General features: G+C 35.1%; 1 protein-coding gene across 1 annotated transcript in view; it reads right to left on the bottom strand.

Annotated features, from left to right (window-relative positions):
- Glurib (Glutamate receptor IB) overlaps nt 1-12,047 on the bottom strand; it is a 138,482-nt gene that overhangs the window by 92,205 nt on the left and 34,230 nt on the right. The window lies entirely within an intron of this gene.

Genomic DNA, 12,047 nt, shown 5'->3' with positions numbered 1-12,047 from the left:
CCATCTTTCACGTGACTCGTTCACACTTTGTGTGCCGATATCTCATTTATTTATTTATTTAGAATCAACGAGTCGTATACCCTTTTCATTTTTCGAGAAAAATTCAACATGAAAATATTTCATCAATATTTTTAATAAATTAAAAATAATATATTGACATTTTAAAATTGTTTTAATTTTCTATTAGCATTGTAGATTGGAACTACTCAACTTTACCATGAATTCATAAGATTCGCAGTCTAATCATAGCAATTAGTCGCACGATTACTATGTCTATTGTATATCGACGGAATTATTGGGTTGGCAACTAAGTCATTGCCGTTTTTGTCGATAGATTCACTCTACACTTTTTTTGTTTTGTTAACGTGGTCAGAGCATCTAACCTATATTTTTGTCTTACTGTGTGGACTTCTACTTTTAATTAGTAAAAGAAATTATATCGATTAGTTCTTTAGTTTTGTTTTTATTCCAATTTAAAAATGGAAAAACAGGACGTGCACTTCCGACACATTTTATTGTATTACTTCCGAAAAGGCAAGAACGCATCGCAAGCACAAAAAAAGTTATGTACCGTATATGGAGATGAAGCCTTAAAAGAAAGGCAATGTCAAAATTTGTTTGAAAGATTTCGTTCTCGTGATTTTTCACTGAAAAATGCACAACGATCTGGCCGCCCAGTCGAAGTGGTTGAAACCCATATCAAGGCCATTATCGATTCAGATCGTCACAGCACAACAACGAGACATTGCAGAGAAGCTCAATGTATCGCATACATGCATTAAAAAAAAATTAAGAACCCTTGGTTATGTCAAGAAACTTGATTTATGGATCCCTCACCAGCTAAAGGAAATTCACTTGATGCAACGGATTAGCATCTGTGATTCGCTTCTGAAACGCAATGAAAATGATCCATTTCTGAAAAACCTAATTACTGGCGATGAAAAGTGGATAGTTTATAACAACGTTAATAGGAAGAGATCGTGGGTGATGAAAGATGAACCAGCCCAAACAACATCAAAAGCAGAGATTCACCAAAAAAAGATTATGCTGTCAGTCTAGTGGGATTACAAAGGAATTTTGTATTTTGAACTCATGCCACAGAACCAAACGATCAATTCAAATGTGTATGTTGAACAACTCGACAAACTGAACGATGCAATTGAAAAAAAGCGGCCGGTATTGTCAAATCGGAAGGGTGTTGTTTTCCATCATGATAACGCAAGGCCCCACACATCTTTGGTCACTCGGCAAAAATTATTGGAACTGGGTTGGGATGTTTTGTCACACTCACCATATAGCCCTGATCTTGCGCCTTCGGATTACCATTTGTTTCGTTCCATGCAAAACTCTTTAAATGGTAAAATTTTTAATAACGCGGATGATGTCAGATCACACTTAATTCAGTTTTTTAATAGCAAAGACCAGACATTTTACGAACGGGGAATTTTTACACTGCCAGAACGATGGAAAAAGGTCATCGACAAGAACGGGCAATATCTAATTGAATAAAGTTATATTTTTTAACAAAAATTCTGAATTTTCCTTCTTATTTGAAATCGGCAATGACTTAGTTGCCAACCCAATAGTTACATGGAGTGCCATAAATAGTGACACTTGTACATGTATACTACATCTTTAGGGTCGTCGATATCCAGTCTTATGACAGAGGAGTCGATGAAGTGCTTGATGCGCCGTCAGTATCGACTTGCATGACCCTGTGGTTTTCGGCATCGGTTTTCACGACCGCCGTGGTTATCTGTGTGGTGTCCCATGACCGCTGTGATTGACTGTATTGTGCTCAACGACCCTCGGATCGTTGGTTCCGACTCCAACGAATTGAGTGATTTAGGGAGCCGTCGCATTGCCTCGGACTCGCACGAATCTTTTTTTCCTCGGTTCCCAGAAATTACTTTGTACCTGCTGAGATTAATTGTTCACTCGCTGCGACACGGATTCAAAGTGAATTTCGAATCGCATCGGATCAGTACGACGCGGCGAGCTGGCTTTAGACAACAGTATAATTCCTCGCAAATGTGATTACAAACTGCGGATACTTATGCACGATGAATATGCAAAATACATATTACACTTCCGTATATAAATATGCACGATTTTAAATAATATCCAATGGCTCTTAAAATCATTCGGACACTGGTATAACTTTTACTTCTAGGCCATATATTTAAATACGTATACATTCAAAAGAAAAATCTTCATGTTATATTCATGTAGAGTACATACGTGTTATAATATAATATGTAATATAATAAATTATAATATAATATAATATGTAAGTTATAGTATAAATTTGATTTAGTATAAAATGTTACCTACATAATATAAAAAAGCATCACATTTTTACGCTATATAAGTATTTAGACAATTTATGAAGTTAAGTTCAAAAGTCATAAAACAATTTTTTTTTCAATTTTAATTACTAGTTTCATACCTCTATGGTTTAACAATATGTTTCAAGATGTTTGAAATTTAAAAAATTATTTTTATGGCTTCTTTGTAATATATATTTCGTTTTTTGTATCACCGTATCCACTTGCTTATACCCACTTACATCTTACAGATATAATTTGTTATTTTAATTAATACAATAATTTTCCGAAATATGATAATTAATGGTATCTCTTGGAGAATCTATGGAACTTATTTTTACGATTGTAAATATTAAGTCTATTCTGACTCACGATTACAAATGTTCCATTTAAATTTTAAATCCTTGGGATCCAGTTCCCAATTATAAAATAAGAACTGCCTTTTGCTGAGAAGATGGCACAATTCCGTCGAGGGGCAAGGAGCTATTCTGCTCGATTCAACTGACACCCATAGTCCCCACTTGTCTATAACCTCACAAAATCCACTTTTATTGCTAAATAAATAGATCCATAAACTAATCGACGCAAGGAGCAAGGCGGATCTATCGCCCGCTTTACTTACTCACGTCTTTTGTGCAGCGCATAACTTTGCCAATAATAATCAAAAGTTTGGAATTAAAACAAATAATAGAAGAGGCTGGAACCACGGGAGAATGAGACAGTGACGGTGACGTCACGTTGTACGTTCACAACAGGCCAGGCTCGAGTCTCTCGTTTCCTGGAAATTGCGGCTAATAGGAAGGAATAATTTCTAGCAATTAGGGAAAAGCGTTTATCCTATTTCTGTGAGGGCGTTAACATGGCTATAACATGGAGGAATCGTTCCTACACTTTTCTCTGTGCCATTAAAAGATATCTAAATCATAATTCATATAAATTAAGTTGATAAGGATTTCTATAATTTTAATTATGATTGCGATAAAATCCTCATAATCATTTGCTATAAAACTAATATTAATTGTATCTATAAATTTTGAAAAAAACGTACGGTAATGAAACAAAATCATTATTTTTCCACCTTCTTTAGCCTTCTGAAATTAGAAAAAAAACAACAGAAATCGATATTGCAATTTCAAAACGTTGCCTCTTTTCTTTTCACGTGATTCCTGCAATAGCGAAACACATTTTTGATTAAAAATCTTTTATATTTTTCGGTTTCATGCGTGTAAAACGGCCGGAATCATAGCAACCACAAAGTTATTTTTTTATTCACCATTGCTCGAGAGAACCTGTACTACTACCAATTTTGACCGTTTCCGGTTGTAAAAAATTGTAAATATTGTTGAAAGAGGAACAAATATATGTGAAAAATGCTGATGCAAGAAATCGCATAGTTTCTTTATAAAAAGAATGTCACAAAAACAAAAGAACCACGTTCCAGATAAAAATAGTACTTTAACCACTTCGGTACGGCGCGCATCGGCCAGGAAATTGTGCCCACAGCCGGCACTCACCATTCGCATGCTACTTCGTGCATCGACAGTGAATCCGTTTTGCTCTTTTACAGATCTTTGACGAGAAAAGCTTATTTATGTGTATTTCTGGACGTAAACACTGCAATTGTAGAGATAAGGCAAAAGTTCTTGGCAGTCGACTATAGTCGACTATAGTCGATGCTCGGCCGCGTGCGTTCATATCACGGCCGTCGACTATAGTCGACACTCGGCTGTGCGTGTTCATCTGTGGCCGTCGACTATAGTCGACGCTCGTACCGAAGTGGTTAAGGATCAGCAGCAGTATGTTGAAATAATCTTAGCTAAAAGCAAGAGCACTTTCGTTGAACTTGAAATCGCGTCGACGGTCACCTCCACCCCTCCTTTTAGGCCCCTTCCTTTCATTCTCCCTATCCTAGTCGTTCCGTCTGTCACGCTCTTTTTCTCCAGCGAGCAACGAACGCTCTTGAGCGATCATGCGGACAAAACTGGACTCGATCGATTTAACATCGTTCAGGGGACGATACACGTCCGCGGGTCTGGAAGGGACAGACGCCTTTTTGGTCCCGCAGACACACACGGTGTAGAAGGCCGTGAAACGCCCTTATATAAGACTGTGTTTGATCTGCCACAGTAGATAATTCGCCGCCAACGTGTCCTGCCTACTGCGAGTTACGCTTTGTCATTCTCGGCTCTCTCTCTCTCCCTGCCCCTCTATTTCTCTCTCTCTCTCTCTCTCTCTCTCTCTCTCTCTCTCTCTCTCTCTCCCTTCCTTTATTTCCGCAGAATTTATTGACTCGCGTTTGTTGTACTGCAACTCATTGAAACAGCCGCACGCCGAGCCGAACCGAGCCACGTCGCTACACGCCGCGCAGCACCATAGTGAAAACAATAAAAGAAAACGAAAAAAAGAAGCAGGTAAATGGTTGAAACCGATGGTACTCGTAAACGGACACATTTTCCGTTTATCGGAAAGTGTAGATCAAAGGCTACAAATTTGACACATGATTCAAGCACGTGACGTCGATCTTTGACACAATTAACGCTACAAACGGTTCAATAGAATGAAAAAATGTAAACGAACGAAACAGTGACTGATACTGGCTCCAACGTGGCGCTATTTCCTACGCGTTCAACGCGAAATCTGCCAAGCCCCAAAATTAACTGATGCTTGTCGCTTTGTAACAATAAAAAGACAATATTCATTTAGACATCTTGCCACTTTTATTATAACGTCTAATTGGAAATTAACAATAAAATAATTGAAAACTATATTCAATAATTTTCTACAAAAGGGTTGTAAGAATCTCAACAACTTTGAAATAAAAAAAATACCAAATCAAATATTCTAACTAGTACTGTGTTGCCACGTCACAACGGCTGAGTTTTCCGAAATGTGAAGATTCATGTCCAGATTGGAAAATTTTACGAGACTCATATTTGTTTAATTTCGTGCTGTACTATTTTCTTCATAGTTACAATGATTAGAAATTTGTCGACTTTAATAATTTCTGAGAATAAGAAAGACGATTTATATTTAATGCGTGCTTGCATTTAGTTGAATGTTTATTGATGACAAGAGAACAGAATTATATTTCGACTTAAAAGAATAGAATAGTATTCATACTTGTCAAGTTGTTCGTATAAATCCGTATCACGTGGCAAGGGATTAATGTCAGGTTATAATGTAAGATGTGAATGCAGACGCGGAAATATGATTCTTATAGACAGCATGTGATGAATACAATTCTAAATATACACATATACATGAAGCATCATTTAAGTTGAGATTATAAAAGTTCTCGTAGACACGTGATTTTAAAAAGAAAAACGAACTTACCCTTTTTTTGATAAATCTACATTTCCTCGTTTTGGAATCCTATTCTACGTAAAAAAAATACATAACTTTTGTTTGCAAAATTTTCTTGTAATATGATATTCTTAAATGAAATAAAATGTCTTTCGAAAGAAAGTAACGTTATCATTTTAATAGAGAAATGAAATTTATGTGATGGAGATAAATTCATTTTAAAAAAGGTAGTTTTCTTTGGATTCATGAGGTGTTTCGGAAAAGTTAGCTGTCCGATGCCAGGTTTACCTGGCCAGGATCATTTAAAAGCTTTCGGTGGTAATTAAGAGCGATCGTCGTGATGTATCAACCGCAATTACGGGCACATGTGCGACACCCGGAAATGGATGAGACCAGTCGATCTGTTTGGGCGAAAGGATGACTCAAAACGTGAACCACTCATCGGTAAGTTATTTTCCATCGTTATTTTCTGCAGTAGCAAAAGATATTGACGTACCGCAAGGCAATTTCTTCATCTGATGTTAAAATAACAGTCGCAATATATTCCCTCAAGTATAGTTGAACTGTTGACATTCTGCGAAATAAAAATTGTTTAAATTGTTTGCAAGAAATGTAAGTCAGATGGAACGTTTCTCCTGTTTTAATTAACTCGAGAAGGCATACATAATAATATAAGAAATTTTAAAATTATAAAAGTAATTTCAATAACATTTCCAGTCTACATATAAAATACTCTTGTTAAAAGTAGGATTTAATTACAGTTACGAATTTATAAAAATGCTCAAATAAGAACGAAACAAAGTTTCACTTTCTTTATTAACAACTTCAGTAAATGAAAAATAAAATCAAATTGTGTTTAGTTATAATTAATTTTATAGTTCACTTGATTCTAAAAAAAACTTCAACTTGGAAAGATTCTTCTGCTTCGTGTCACAAGATTAGTGAAAAATTCTATTAAAATTTATTAAAACATCTGTAGATAGTTTATTCTATTCTATATACAAAACAGATAAAGTTTTTACTTTGAAGTTTTTATAAAGTTTCATCTGCGTTAACTTTTATCCAAACGAAACGAAATATTTGCTCGGTTCAATTCACAACAAGAGATGTAGCAAAAAAGATTATAAAAATCATTTTCTATAATAGCAATATTTTTTGTTTCGACTGAAAAGGCATTTATTGATTTCGAATGATGTTTGATATGTTCAGATTGATTTAGTTTCGTAGTAGTGTTATTTGCAGTGCTTTTATTTACGGCAAGGTTACAGGATGGTATTATTTCTGCCGATGAGTTTTATTTGGTATCTCCTGAATAAAGATGTAACACGTTTTTCATTGAACATAACAATAAAAGAACCAACAATAAACTTCACTGTACCCCAAGTGTCTGTTTTACATACTTCTTCCCCAGGATCTGTGTCTGCATCGTGTCTGTGTTGTATTATTCTCTGTTCTAGGTATTCGAGCAAACAAGAGGAAAAAGACTGTGCAGTGCATTCCTCGAATTCGTACACGGATTTACAACAGGATTTGTTTGAACGTATCGCAATACGTAGCAAGTTATGTGTGCAATTTTGTATGACGATGGATCCGTTTATTTTTCTTTTTTAAATGTCTTAAATATTTTAATATTTCAAAATTGTTATGATATGAATCTCAAGTTGTTTGTGTAATGCGATGTCGTAACTACATTTGATCTTAGACATTTTTCTTAGTGAAATATCTTTATGAAACAACATTCCCTGGTTTTAGTTTCGAGATGTGGTAATGCATATACAAGATTGTAGTTACTAATGTCACGATAAATAATAGTCGAAGGAAATTTATATAAATGGAAACAAGGTCTTAAAACACTAATATCCAATGACACTGTTGTAAAGAAGAAGCATCAGAAGCATGAAATGATTGCTTGTTGGTAAGTAAATATTAAAAACATTATACTTGAGTTAAGATGATACCAATAACATGATATCAAAGTTAAGAAAAGATGATACGAATGGGATAAAAAGAAAATTGAGTTAAGAGGGTTAAATTTGATATCCTAAAAATTTATAAGTGGAATAGGTCGATGGGTGATCAGACATGGAGAATGAAGACAGCTTACGAAAAGTGAAATGTGGTAATGCAGCGTCAGGCAAGTGGAACATACCAATTGAATATACCAAAAATTAAATAAAAATATATATCTTGCTTTCATAGTTTTAATAATATTAATAATATATTACCCTGTTTTATTATAAATACGTGCGATACTTATACATCTATGAATTACTGTAAATTTAAAAAAATTGCAGTCCTATGATGATGCAAAAACTATTATATTTACAATAAAAATATTGTGAATTTATGCTGTTTTGTATATTTAGTATTTTCTATATTTATACTATTTTATGTACTTATGTTGTTAGTATATGAATCAGTCCATATAAAATTTCATTTCTCATTGTAGAGGGTTTTCCACTTATTTATCTTCATTTCTTTATTCTGTCAATATATATATAAATATATATATAATAATAATAATAATATATGCTTCAAATGTTTCTAGTCTCTAAAATTTTTGTATCAGTTAAACTAATCTATTTTTTTTAATAGAACGATATAATTTGTATTTGAGAACCATATTATACGTTAAAAGGGGAGTAACACTTTGAAGTATCTCTTATAGGTGTACATGAAGATATCAAGTTATCAAATACACAATTATTGATTTTTGATAATGCTTTTCTTTATGTACTTAGCCTGCCTTTACGAATGAAGATGTTAATGTTTATGCCTCGATATATAATAGAATATAATATGAAAAGTTAGAGCTCTTGCAAAGAAATACCAGATGCAGTAAGATTCCAAAACAAAAAGTGTACCATTCTATTAAAAAAAAGGTTTAACTTTTACATGTTTCATATGGCTTCATCAATCACAAAATTATTATCACCATATTATGTGTCCCTTGACACCACACAACTTTTGTACGGAACTTTCTTTTCTATTATTAAAGACATGCAAGTATTCAGATGAGTTGTTTTGAATGTTCCAACCCGTATATAAAATTACGACTAATAAATGCATCCCAAGACTTAAATAAGCTGCCTTATTCTGTCAAACTTGTGCGGCCTATTCAGAGTAGAAATAAATTTCTAGCTTCCTAGTGCCTCTTGCAATTGTCAGAAAAAGTTCTCATTTCCCATGCTGGTTCGCAGTTATTCTAATTATATGTTTTAGTCGACGCTACTATCGCCTCCAGGCTACTCGAATAATGAGAAAATAGTCTAGCAGAGTTTTCAAGCTGCTTTTAAAACAATGAACTAAATGAAATACAACCCCCCAGTTACAAAGTTCAGAGATTGACGAGCACCATCCCTTTGGCACTTCAATCACGTAACAAAAAGAACTATCAGTACAGAGTGACTAGGCTTCTCGACAATCATCGTTCCTACCAATCGACATCACAAAAGAGTCCCGGCGAATGCTCGAAATTGCCGATTAGCCTGAGTTCACGCCTGTTCCTTCGCGGACAAGTGGCTGCCATTATCAGGATTGCAGCCGCTGCATTAAGTAAGATCCGGCCTGTACACATTCTCATCGGGATAATGCACCGCTAAGTGGATGCTCCATACGTGTTGCGACTCGCAGCCTATCAATCTTGATCTCGTGCGCTCGCGCACGCGTGCTCTATCCTCCTCGCCGACCAGGTATTCGAAACACGCGTGCCGGTGTATGTGTGTACGTTGGGGTTCTGCGAATCAGGAGCACGGAAACGCATTAACACCGGCATACGAAACACTCTGCCGGAGACGTATGACGGGCACGTAGACCTAAGTGTCCAGGAATACGTAAGACGCTGAGACGGACGCGTTTCCTCTGGGCTGCTTAGGGACAAGGTCTATATTTACTCTTGCGGAGATCTCAGTGCATTTCAGAGATCCTACTGCATCTTAGAGGTCTTGGTGTGTTTTAGTGGTGCTGTCGCATTTCAGATGCACGCAGTGGTAATTGAAAATCTGTTCTACACGCCGTTTGCGCATATACAATATTAAAGACAATAAAGGAATTATTATCCGTGCTTTTACAAGTTTTCTCATTGATAAAACGTTCGGTGTATAATTTAATTTAATTTAATTGTAATTCTCGGTCCCTAAATTAAATCAATTGTAGCTTCGGTTAAAACAAACTTTTTTCCCAGCACGTTGGGAGCTCGAAGTGAGCACGATAGATACTACTGGCAACCATCGCAACAAGCATTGTATGTTTCTTCCATTTTAACTGGAAAAAATGATGCTGAGACTAAAGAAATGAATTGTTCAGTTTTAGGCGAGGGTGCCGTGTCCAACAGTACTTGCAAAGAATGATTCCAACGGCTCTGAAATGGAATTCTCAATCTGACAGTAGATAAATGTGCTGAAACCCCAAGAAAAATTGAAGATGGAGAATTATACCGACTATTGGAAGAAAAGTCTTGTTATATCGTGCCAGTGTTTGCTCTGGTACTAGAAGTAGCAGAAAGAACTATTTATAGTTTATTAGTTTACTCATATTAATACAAAATCGTCACTTTTCTCCAGACAGGGGATTTATCAAATGTTTGAAAAATGACAGGAATGTACTATCCCATTAACGCTACGATTTTTTTCACGTTGCATTGATTAGCCCTTGTTTGTCCTTAGTGTTTTCCTTAATATGACCAGATAATCTTTATTTCTTGAATTGTTTTTATTTACTTTTGTTTCTAGACTTTGATAACAAAAGAATTCAATTTAATTTCGATTTAGAAGAATTTCATATTTAGCAGATGTTGCATGAAATCTTTAGCGCAAGTCTAACACGTTATTATAGTGCAAGGGGTTAATGCTGACAGTCGAGAATTAATTGGTACATCTGGTAAGTTGAACTGCACTTATCTGTATTCGTGAGTGTCGAGCGTAACTCCAATTATGTGAACATCTCGGTATCGTAAAGATAAAGAAATGTAAATTCAGCACATTTTCTTTTGTTCGTTTGGTAAAATCTATTTATCTGAGCGTGAACTTCGGTTATTTCGAAGAAAAGTTACAAGTAATCGAGAAAATCAGCGGACCCATACTGATCCGTTTAACTGTAATTGGTCTACTATTTCACGAGGAATTAAAATGATCAAGAACGTGTTCCTAGAAAAGTTATTTGGCATAGAGGAAGCGTTATGTATTTTCTTATCCATAATTTATCAGCATTGCTAGAAAGGAATACAATGACCTATCATATGACATCATATAATGTAGTAGAACGATATAAATGACATACATACGAGTACAATGAACCCAAATTGCTGTCTGAACTTCATGCAACTATATTAGTTAACGGAACACCCTGTATGATCTTGGCATCAAATTAATCCCTTCCACTATGATTTCTATGACTATATTGATTAATATTTCAATGTCGATAATGAACCAATCATACTGGCAATAAACAATGCAAGAAAAAAAATTAATATTTATTGAAAGTGTATATTAATTGTGTCTTTCAGATATCAATAACAGAAGGATTGAATTTTATTTCGATTTAAGACACAGTTAAAGAAAATATAAATAGAGTAAGATAAGGAAAGGTAGCATAATAAAATAAAGATGGAAGTATTTGCAACTTTTACGACAAATAAAAGAATGTTAATCATGCCATTTATTCAGAATTTTAAGGAAGAACAGCATTCATAGATAAATGTCACACAAAGTATTATATTTGAGTTGTATAACGTAAATCTATCATAATTGGAGTTCAGAAATTTCTATTGATTTACACCAAATGTCCATGTTGTTCAGTTAATATTGTTTCCATTCACTGGTAAATATTGTTTATTAGTTACATATCGTAAATTTATGATATCATTTTCACGCTTACAACACGTTGGAGTGTTTGGTTATTCGTGAATAGGTTTGTGAAATATTAACCACCGATATTTTACCAGTCAACAAAAAGTCAATTCAATTTCACACCGGTATGGCTTTTGTTCACCATTAATGGTTGCAGAACAAACACTTAAGTACCTACTATTTCGTAGTCACATAGTTTACATAATGTATGTTTGTCCGAATCCGGGCTATTGACAAGGAGAAAAAGGTTGACGCACTCGAAGCTTATGTGTCGCGTCGCGAGCTGCCTATGCAGCTTAAGTTTGTGACGGCCCCCAGGTAGTTTTTTTATAACACATCGTCGAAACTTTCGGGCCTTCAGCAACCCCTACTAAATGTGGCCATGAACAAAGGTGCGGGCCAGCGACAGCGACTCTGGAGACAATGAACCTGGAAATTCCCAGATTTTTGCTGTCCCTTCTCCTTAGCCATTTTTCTGGAAGTCATCGGTCTTAATATTATTTAAGCAACCAATGAAAAACTGACTCCACCCACACCATTCGCATAGGAAGGCGTATTCGGAAGATGAGGA

The sequence above is a fragment of the Augochlora pura genome, chromosome 3 (assembly GCF_028453695.1).
Source record: "Augochlora pura isolate Apur16 chromosome 3, APUR_v2.2.1, whole genome shotgun sequence".
Classification (NCBI taxonomy): Eukaryota; Metazoa; Arthropoda; class Insecta; order Hymenoptera; family Halictidae; genus Augochlora; species Augochlora pura.
Note: the sequence above shows the minus strand (reverse complement) of the source record. Positions and strands in the feature narration are given on the sequence as shown.